Source organism: Crocuta crocuta, unplaced genomic scaffold (genome assembly GCF_008692635.1).
Source record: "Crocuta crocuta isolate KB4526 unplaced genomic scaffold, BGI_CrCroc_1.0 scaffold140, whole genome shotgun sequence".
Classification (NCBI taxonomy): domain Eukaryota; kingdom Metazoa; phylum Chordata; class Mammalia; order Carnivora; family Hyaenidae; genus Crocuta; species Crocuta crocuta.
The window spans coordinates 9,043,889-9,053,780 of NW_027527775.1; the positions used below are offsets into that span (position 1 = coordinate 9,043,889).

A 9,892-nucleotide genomic window follows, 5' to 3' on the forward strand; every position below is an offset into this window, starting at 1 on the left:
CTGCATATAGTGGATTGAAAAAAGGATAATAACAACACATAAACGCCCTATTTTTGATAACTGCGATTTACTTGTTTTTCTGCCCCTGGTAATCTCAGGTTAGGATTTTGTTGATCATGGAAATTTTCTAGATAAAAGATCAAATATTACAAAACTGCCTTTCCGAGGCTATACCAGTTCTAAAATATTATCTCTGGACAAGCTCTGACATGCTAATAAATGTCCTCTGTTCCAAACTGTACAGGTAATACGTGAAGACAACAGTGAGACACCTCCCAAGGATTTGGTAATAGGATACCCCAGAGAGTTAAACTAATTAAGTCAGCATGTGGGGAGGTAAGCCTGTGTTTCCTAGGTACACTGTGGTTTTTAAGTGATACTATCTCATTTGAGGAGAAAATGTGATCAGAAAGAGTCAATTTGTCAAGAGTTTGGAGAAACAATATGACTGTGTACATATAGTGTTCTCCCTGGAAGGGAGGTACTGAATCCAAGATATGTGAGCAGTTTAGTGACTGGAAGTGTTCTCTTTAGCTAGTATCGGTTTATCAAGACTTGCCATGGCTTGAGGAGAACATACCTAGAGACTCACAGCTTTGGGTTCTAATTACAAGCTTAACTGAACCACCTTCTGATTTGCTCATCTGACCTCCAAGCTATCATTCAGGAAAGGGAGGGACTCTGGCTGAGAGTACCAGAATTCCATTCTACATGTAGCAAATTTTTTTTTTTTATGTTTATTTGTTTATTTTGAGAGAGAGAAAGTATGCACACAAATGGGGAAGGGGTTGAGAGAGAGGGAAAGAGAGAGAATCCCAAGCAGGCTCTGCACTGTCAGCACACAGAGCCTGATGTGGGGCTCAAATTCACAAACTGAGATCATGACTTGAGCTGAAATCGAGTTGGATGCTTAACTGACTGAGCCACCCATGCGCCTCTACATATAGCAAATTTAGAGAAGCTTTTGATTTATACATTAGTCTCATGTGAATTTAATTTGTATAGTTTGGCCCCCAAGTCTGTCTAGTTAGTCTATGAATTCTGAATATTCTGATGAAATACAGTTTCTGATACTTCAGGACAAAGAACCAAAGCACGGACAGTATATTATGAAACTTCGCTCTGTTGGGTTTCTCCATAGCCAGGCTGCCGCCTTCTCTTACCAGTAGTCTCGCACTGAGCCTGCACTCCAGCTTCATCACAGGCATTCTAGGCAATTATGCTAATGGTAGGACAAACCCTGACATGCTTGTGACAAAAATAGTCGCAACAGGGCAGGGAGAAGAAAGAAACCATTTTATCACAGCATCTTACTGCAATGTGGTGATAGCTCTTGGGACAAGATGATAGATTTTCACCGGTTGGATAGTATCAGGTCCACAAAGGGTACTTTACACTGCTCTCTTAATGATCCATGAACACACACTATAATACTTACCTCTGCTATGTAGAACATTATCCCAAGATGTAGCAACTGAATCCAGTGAACATTTCTTACCTTACATGCTTTCTGCAGGTCAAATCTAGGAGTACTTCAACTGGTGCTTCTGGCTCAGTGTGCCTTCATGATGTTTCTCAGTCAATCAGACCTGCAGTCATCTGAAGACTTGACTGGGGCTGGATGGTCCACTTACTAGATGGACCATGTGAGCCTCTCCCTAGGGCTGGTGGGTCTCCTCATCACATGGCAGACGCCTTCCCTCAGCCTCCTTCACATCCAAGTGAGGAAGGACCTTGTCTCTGGAATTGCACACTGTCACTTCTGCTTCATTTTATTTCTTAGAAGCAAGTCATTAAGTCCATCCCTCACTCAATGAGGAGAGGATTAAGCTCCACCTTTTGAAGGGAGGAGCATCTAAGAATTCATGTTCATATTCTAAAACCATACACACATCCATTTATACCCAGGTTCCTCACTAGACCACAGTCAGCATCCCTCAAGGCTCCATATAGGGGAAGATGGGTTCAGGAAGAACTCTTTCTTCATGGGCATGGCATATGACATCATCAGAGATCATCTTATAAACTTCTCTAAACACCATCTTCTTAGAAATTTAGCTTACTCCTCCCTAAATATATACTTAATTAACCATAAGTTTAACTTCTTTAGGCTTAGTAGAAATAATTATTAGTAAAAATCCTGAAGGGTAAGAATGTTGAATAAGAGAATGAATATTATACAAAAACTCTTCTTCTTCTTTTTTTTTTTCTTGAATTTTTAAGTAATCTCTACACCCAATATGGGGCTCAAGCTCATGTCCCCATGATCAAGAGTCAACATGCTTCACCAACTGAGCCGGCTAGGCATCCCTACAAAAACTTCTTAACATAACACTTAGTAAACTCACTGACATTTAAAAATGTTTGCATTAACTTATTAAATGTGTATACAACCTACACATGCTAGGCACTGTTAAAAGCAGTTTACACTTAACTGATTAATTATACAGTCAGTCATTTAATTCTCTTGACAATCAGGTAATACTATCACTATTTTACAGCTGTGGAAATTGAAGCACAGACAGGCTAAGTAACTGTCTCAGGTCACTGGAGAGTAAATGGCATTTGGCTCCAGAGTTCATGATCTTCCCCCCATTCAATAGTGCCTTTTTTTTTTTTTTAAGTGTTTTTATTTATTTCTGAGAGAGAGAGAGAGACAGTGTGAGCAGGGGAGGGTCAGAGAGAGAGGGAGACACAGAATCTAAAACAGGCTCCAGGCTCTGTCAGCACAGAGCCGGACATGGGGCTCGAATCCATGAACCGTGAGATCGTGACCTGAGCCAAAGTCGGATGCTTAACCGACTGAGCCACCCAGGCACCCCAATACTGCCTTTTAGAAGATCTGTTAAACCTTTTTAGAGATTCCATAATTTAGCGGGCTTCCTAAATGCTAGTTAGGAAAACAGTTGTGGACTTGCCTGCTTATTAATCTTTGTGGGTTTTTTTTTTTTTAAGTTCTTAAACAGCATGAGACAAAATAATAGGAAAACTTAAAGATCATTTGGGCTTCCCCCTGAATTCAATAAGGATTTCTAGAAGAGGGGGATGCCTGGCTGAATCAGTTAGTAGAGCATGCAACTCTTGATCTCTGGGTTGTGAGTTCAAGCCCCACACTGGGTGTAAAGATCACTTAAAATAAACTATTGGAAAAAAAAAATTTACTAAAAGAGAGGTCATCATGTTGAGGCTCTAGGTCATTCTGTCCAAAAACTTTAAACTAGTTCTGCTTATTATTAATTAACTGTGGTAGTAAATAGTAGTGTTTTTGTTATTTTTACTTCGTAATATAATTTCATTTTAGATGATTCAGGGGTTGGGGAGGAAATACTGAGAATTTTATGGCCCACCCTTAAACATCACTGCTTTAACTCCTTTTATCATTTTGGTAGCTAGTTCTCAGTGTACAGTCCAACCATTAATGAAAGTAAATGAAGATCTCCTTCAGATACTTGAATCTTAAAGCTTTATAATCCCCACTGTAGACCTGCTGTTTTATCACAAGGGGGCACCAGCAAACAGGATAGTTTTCCCCTTAGTGATTAGCAAATTGGTTCCCTTGAAGAATTTTATTTTATTTTTTAATGTTTATTTAGTTTTGAGAGAGAGCAAGCAGCGGAGGGAGCAAGCAGAGAATTGTGGGTGGGGGCGCAGAGGATACAAAGCAGGCTCCAAGCTGACCTCAGAGACCCTGATGCTGTGCTCTTAAACTCACGAACCACGAGGTCATGACCCGAGCTGAAGTCTGACATTTAACTGAGCTACTCAGGCGGCTTAAGAATTTTATTATCCTTAATAATCTGACCCATATTAAAGCTACCAATATTTCCTTCCTTCCTTCCATGTTCCCTGCCTTCTTTCTCTTTTCTTTCGTTGTCAAATATTTTCCTTTGTAGTTCTTAACTAGTTGGGCATTCCATTGCACCACTATTGATGTCATTTGTGATGTCATGGGGGTGGTGGCCGTCAACATTGCAGCCCACAGACTGAGCAGTCTCCAGGATCTCTTTAATGGTTCCAGAGAGTTCTCAGGTTAAAGATCAGTGCCACATTTATCGGGTAATGTTGACAGTCTATCAAAAGTGATATTTCTGGGGTGCCTGGATGGCTCAGTCGGTTGAGCCTCTGACTCTTGACTTTGGGTTAGGTCATGGGATTGAGCCCTGAATCAGGTTCTGCGCCGAGCATGGAGCCTGTTTAAGATTTTTTTCCCTTTCTCTCTCCCTTCCCCTCTCCCTCTGCCTGGGCTCATCCGTGCACACATGCTTTCTCTCAAAATAAAAAATTCTTTTTATGTTTTATTTATTTCTGAGAGAGAGAGAGACAGTGTGAGCAGGGGAGGGTCAGAGACAGAATCCAAAGCAGACTCCAAACCCTGAGCTAGCTGTCAGCACAAAGCCCGACGCAGGGCTTGAACCCACAAACCGTGAGATCATGACCTGAGCCCAAGTCGGATACTCAACTGACTGAGCCACCCAGGCCCCAAATTTTAAAAAAATTTTTAAAGTGATATTTCTATTGTACTTAATGTTTTTGTGCTTCTTTCTGTCGGTGCTTCCCTGAGGACTTTGGTAATCAGGGTAGAGGCAGAAGGTACCACTTCAATCTGGGCCTGTCTCTTCTGAATGGTCAATTTCACTGTAAGCCTCAGACTCTTCCAATCACCAGTTGCCTTGGCGATGTTATCACCAACCTTTTTTGGAGGCAAACCCAGAGGTCCAGTCTTCGGGGCCAGGACAGATGTGGTGCCAACTTCCTCACCAGTGCACCTCAGCTATACAACTTTGATCTTGCTGGAGTCTAATTTAGGTGGCATGTTGGAGGTGGCTGGTGTCAGATGAACCCAGATTCGGTACGACCAAAGATAGTTGCACCTTGGCCTCTTCGGAGCTGAAAGTCAAAAGCTAGACTTCGATATTTTCTTCAACATAAGCTAGGAACAGTTCCTTTCCTGCCTTCTTCAAAGAGATATATTTTAATATTCTAGAGCATTCACCAAGATCGACCCAGTGACACTAAACACATCCAACGGGAGACCCCCGCATTGTGCCCTCCTGGCCCTACTGGCGGCTTAGTAAAGAAGGGTTTGGTCAAATCTTACTCATTAGCATTCCCCTCAAAAGAGATTCATAGCTTCATATGAATTTGAATGCTAGGTTTCTGAATTTAGATTTTCTGTTTCTAAAACCAACTCATCTTTCCTGCGGTTCAGACCTTTGAACCAGTTTCTATTCTGTGTGAAAAATATTCCTGATGCTGAAGACCCACACAATTTTTACAACTAGTAGGTAGGCTCGTCCCTGATGGGCTAATCGCTTCTTCCAAACTGACTTGTATGCTTCTCAACAATCAGTCATTTGTTCCCAAACTTGTTTATGCAGGTTGTACTTGGTAATCATATAATTTAATTTAATATTGCCCAAATCAAACAAATAGGAGCATGAAGAGAGTTGTGATCTCTATGAAAATAAGTTGAATACTTGGGAGGTCCTGGTAAAGATCTATCAGATATCCAGAACTAGCTCTAAAGGATTGTCTTCCTCAAGAAAAGCTGCTGTGGAATTAGGTATGGGCAAAAGAAATGTACATGTTTGGGTGGAGGAAAGGTTGTGAAAATCCAGCAGAATTCTGCCCTCAGTTTTCTTCGCAAGTGTCTTGAGTCCTCAGTCCACTGAAACTACAATTGACAGTGCTGCTTGTCATGTTAACAAATGTCCTCTGTACAGCCCCGGTCCGTAGACTCCACTCAGAAAAGGCCTTTCAGCTCGTTATCAAAGGAATGGTGGATGAATGGACTTGTATGTTTTTAATTAAAAATAACATTTTAATAATATTTATTATAATTTTGTGATTCTCCACTTTAACTGACCAGCTATGGATCCTGATGACTGAGGGAAGAGAGCTTCTACTGTAGACTTCTAGGAGCTGGCCAACCACACACAGGTAGCAGAATGATGGACCTCAGTACCTGTTAGTGACATAGTATACTGTTGAATGAATAACCTCTTTTTTTTTTTTATGTTTGTTTATTTTTGAGAGAGCATGAGTGGGGGAGGGGCAGAGGTGGCAGGGGACAGGATCCACAGTGGGCTCTGCACTGACAGTAGAGAGCCTGATAAGGGGCTTGAACTTTTGAACTGTGAGATTAAGACTTGAGCCCAAGTCAGGCACATAACTGACTTGAGCCCCCCAGGCACCCCATGAATTACCCAACACACAGAACCCTTTATCTCTGGGTTAAATGCACTTGATTTTTATACATCAGATTTTTAGAACTTAATTACCTGTAATATATCTAGACTTACTGGCTGAAGGAATGGTTTCAGGTCTTTTAGCTTATTGTGTAACTGTAACTGTCTAAAATATGTTTTTCACTTAAGGCTGGCTGGCACAGTGGTAAGCATGCAATATGTATTGCTTAAATGCGTAGAGCCCAAAAGGGAAGTCTTTGACTCTGTATTTTCCCCTGTAGTTAGTGAACTTCTGCCACTGTTCTCAGTATATTTTATAATTGGAAAAAGAATGACCCACACTTGGTCCCATATGATAATCTTTACATTTGAACTTTATTATAATGCAGTAAGAAAAATTGGAAAGCTTTTTACTGGTTACAGATAAATTGTTAAATTTGTACCAGATGACAGAAAATCAAATGCATTTGAGTTTTGAATACTGAACTATGAAAGGGAAAAACTGGTGCTGTAAATGGTACTTTGCTAAAGTTGGCTTCTTCTTTCTATACTATGTTAGGGCCCTTCCATATGTTTCAAGCCTTGCCCAAAAGAAGAGCTGTGTTATTAGATCAAGGGCAAGCGTCCATCCCCCTCTTCTTCCTCCTCAGCAATCCTCAAGTTTACCTGGCTGTCCATCCACTCCACAGGTGAACCTTAATCAGTCCATGCCAATGAGTGTGAGCCTGTTCCTGGTCCACAGGTGTGCCTATAACTTAAATTTGCCTAGCATAAGCTGAAGGAAGAACTTGTCATTGAGGGAGATTTTCCTTCTACCACTGGATGTAAATAAGGGGACATGCTGCCTATTTGCTGCTGGCAGCCACCTTACCACCGTGAGGGGAGACAGCAGAATGGCGATATAGAAAAGATGTAAGTGCTCTAAGACACGGCTGAGCTTAACCGTAGAGCCTACTTCACTCTGGACTTGTTAGGTAAGATATAATACATTTTCCCATTATCTCAGAAAGTGTGAGCTGGGTTTTCTGTTACTTAACAGATAATTTTATATCCTAAGTAATAAAAAATATTAAAAATTTTCAAGAACTTTTGCCTCAAAAATTTTTAAGTTTACTTATTGATTTTGGGGGGGGGGGTTCAAGTGGGGTAGCGACAGAGAGGAAGGGAGAATCCCAAGCAGGCTCAGCACTGTGACTTGGCCTCAAAGTCAAGCCAAGAGTCAGACACTTAACTGACTGATGGACCCAGGCACTCCTGCCTCAAATTTTTTTTTTTAATGTTTATTTAATTTTGAGAGAGAGACACACACAGAATCCTAAGCAGGCGCCAGGTTCCGAGATGTCAGCACAGAATCTGACCCAGCGCTGGAACCCATGAACCGTGAGATCATGACCTGAGCTGAAGTCAGACGCTTACCAACTGAGCCACCCAGGCGCCCCACCCCACCTCAAGTTTTAAGTGGCCTGCTTTGCTGATGTAGTCAGTATGTGCCTGGTCTAACTGTTGAGCAGTCTAGCACTGCCAGGTGCTTCAGGGACAGCAACTTGAAGAGGGGCAAGTATGCATACACAAGGAGACCAGATAAGAGGTTTTGTTAACAAGAGGTGGTGGCTTTGGGATGGGCCGTTAAAAATAGAGACACGTGGAAAACTTTAAGAAACGTTTAGGAGGTAAGGTTGATGATAATCAGCAATGGATGAAATATTGGGGGAAGGGAGAGACAAGGTGGTGAGCATGACCTAGGGTTTCTATTTTGAGTAAGTAGATGGGTGGTGGTCCACTCACTGAGCTCCAGAGAGCACAGGAAGAAGACAGGGTTTTATACTAACAAGAATTTGATGTTGGACATAGTGATTTTGAGATGCCTTTGAGATATCCAATTTAGAGTTTTCTATAGCAGCTCAAGACATAGTTTATCCTTTTAAAATACACAATTTGGAGGATTTTTATGCATTCATGCAACCATCATTACTAATTTCCTTTTAAAAAAAAAAACAAAAAACATTTTCTTCACTCCAAAAGGAAAACCCCATGTCCATGAGCAGCTTTCTCATTCCTTCTTCCTCCAAACCCTGGCAACCCCTGATCTACTTTCAGTGTCTGGATTTGCCTGTTCTGGACAAGCAACTCATCACATAGAATGTGATGATAAAGTTAATGTCTGGTTTCTCCTCAGAAATCATGGAGGCCAGCTTTTTCTTCTGGGGATGGCATCCATAGGCACTCAGAAGGGCCTAGTGTTTGACATATCATCATAGGCTGTCCTACGATACAGCCTTGAACAAAACTAGGCTGTCCCGAACCCCTGGTAATAGAACCGTTTGTCTTCATACCAAGAAGGTTGGGAGAGCATCCAATTCCTCATGTGGCGTGTGCCCAGGCCGACTTCAAGGAGCTCGTGCTGAGACACCTAGAGTTCTTCTGAGGTCATCTAAAATGAAAGAACATGTCAGCAGGGCCTGTGGTGGTTCCATGTGAGCTAAGTGTGTTTGTGACATGCCTTCCTTGTTGATGACCAGAAAATCGTTGTGAGTGAAAGTTTTGGAGGCATAGCACAGTCAGAAAGCTAACTAAAAAAGTGAAGTTTTTTTGAGTAATAAAATTTTTTTTTTAAAAGTCATGGAGGCTAGAAGGCAGTAGGGTGACTTATGTATGTATGTATTATTTATTTTGTGACTGTGAATTTATGATTTTATCTTAATCTCCACACCCAGTGTGGGGTTTGAACTCACAACCCAGAGAGTTGCTCCTATGACTGGGCCGGCCAGGTGGTCCTAGGGTGGTATACTTAAAGTCCTGAAAAAAATTGTCAACCAATTGAAAAGAGGTCCTCACAAACAGGTATTTGTACACCAGTGTTCACCAGTGTTCACCAGTGTTCATAGCATTATTCACAAAAGGTGGAAATAATCCAAGTATTCATTTACAGAAGAATGGATACGGGTGCCTGGGTGTCTCAGTCGGTTGAGCAGCCACCTTTGGCTCAGGTCATGATCTCACAGTTCGTTAAGTTCGAGCCCCATGTTGGGTTCTGTGCTGACAGCTCAGAGCCTAGAGCCTGCTTCAGATTCTGTGTCTCCCTCTCTCTCTGCCCTCCCCTGCTCACTCTCTGTCTATCAAAAATAAATAAATGTCAAAAAAAAAAAAAGAATGGATAAAAAATATGTAGTATGCCCATATAGTGGAATATTATTTGGTGATAAAAAGGAATGAAATATGGATCCATCCTACAACATGGATGAACTTGAAACATGCTGAGTAAAAGAAGCCAGACCCAAAAGGCCATACACTGTATGGTTCCATTCATATGATCCATCAAGAATTGGCAAACCTACAATGACAAAAAGTAGATAAGTAGTTGATGGGTGGTACAGAGAAGGGCAATTGGGAACTACAGAGTTTCCTTTTAGGTTAAAGGAAGTATTCTAGAAATAAATAGGGATGATGGTTGCACAATATTGCTAATATACTAAAAATCACTGAGCTGTATGTACACTCTAAAATGTTTAAGGTGGTGAATTATGTTACATGAAATTTATCTAGATATAAAAATCTTCTGTTTCAGAAATGGGAAAGGATGATGAGACTATTTCCCCATAACTGATACTAAAGGACAAAACTGAATTTATGGCAGTCTCTGATAAGGGAGAACTGCTTGTCAGGCATGGTCTCCAGGAGCAGAGCAGACTGCTGACCTCACGTAG

General features: G+C 41.3%; 2 pseudogenes; one reads left to right on the forward strand and one right to left on the reverse strand.

The window, feature by feature from the left end:
• Positions 1-3,880: 3,880 nt before the first annotated feature.
• Positions 3,881-4,924, reverse strand: LOC144239414 (large ribosomal subunit protein uL11-like; annotated as a pseudogene).
• Positions 4,925-5,708: 784 nt separating this feature from the next.
• Positions 5,709-8,762, forward strand: LOC144239238 (large ribosomal subunit protein eL34 pseudogene; annotated as a pseudogene).
• Positions 8,763-9,892: the final 1,130 nt, after the last annotated feature.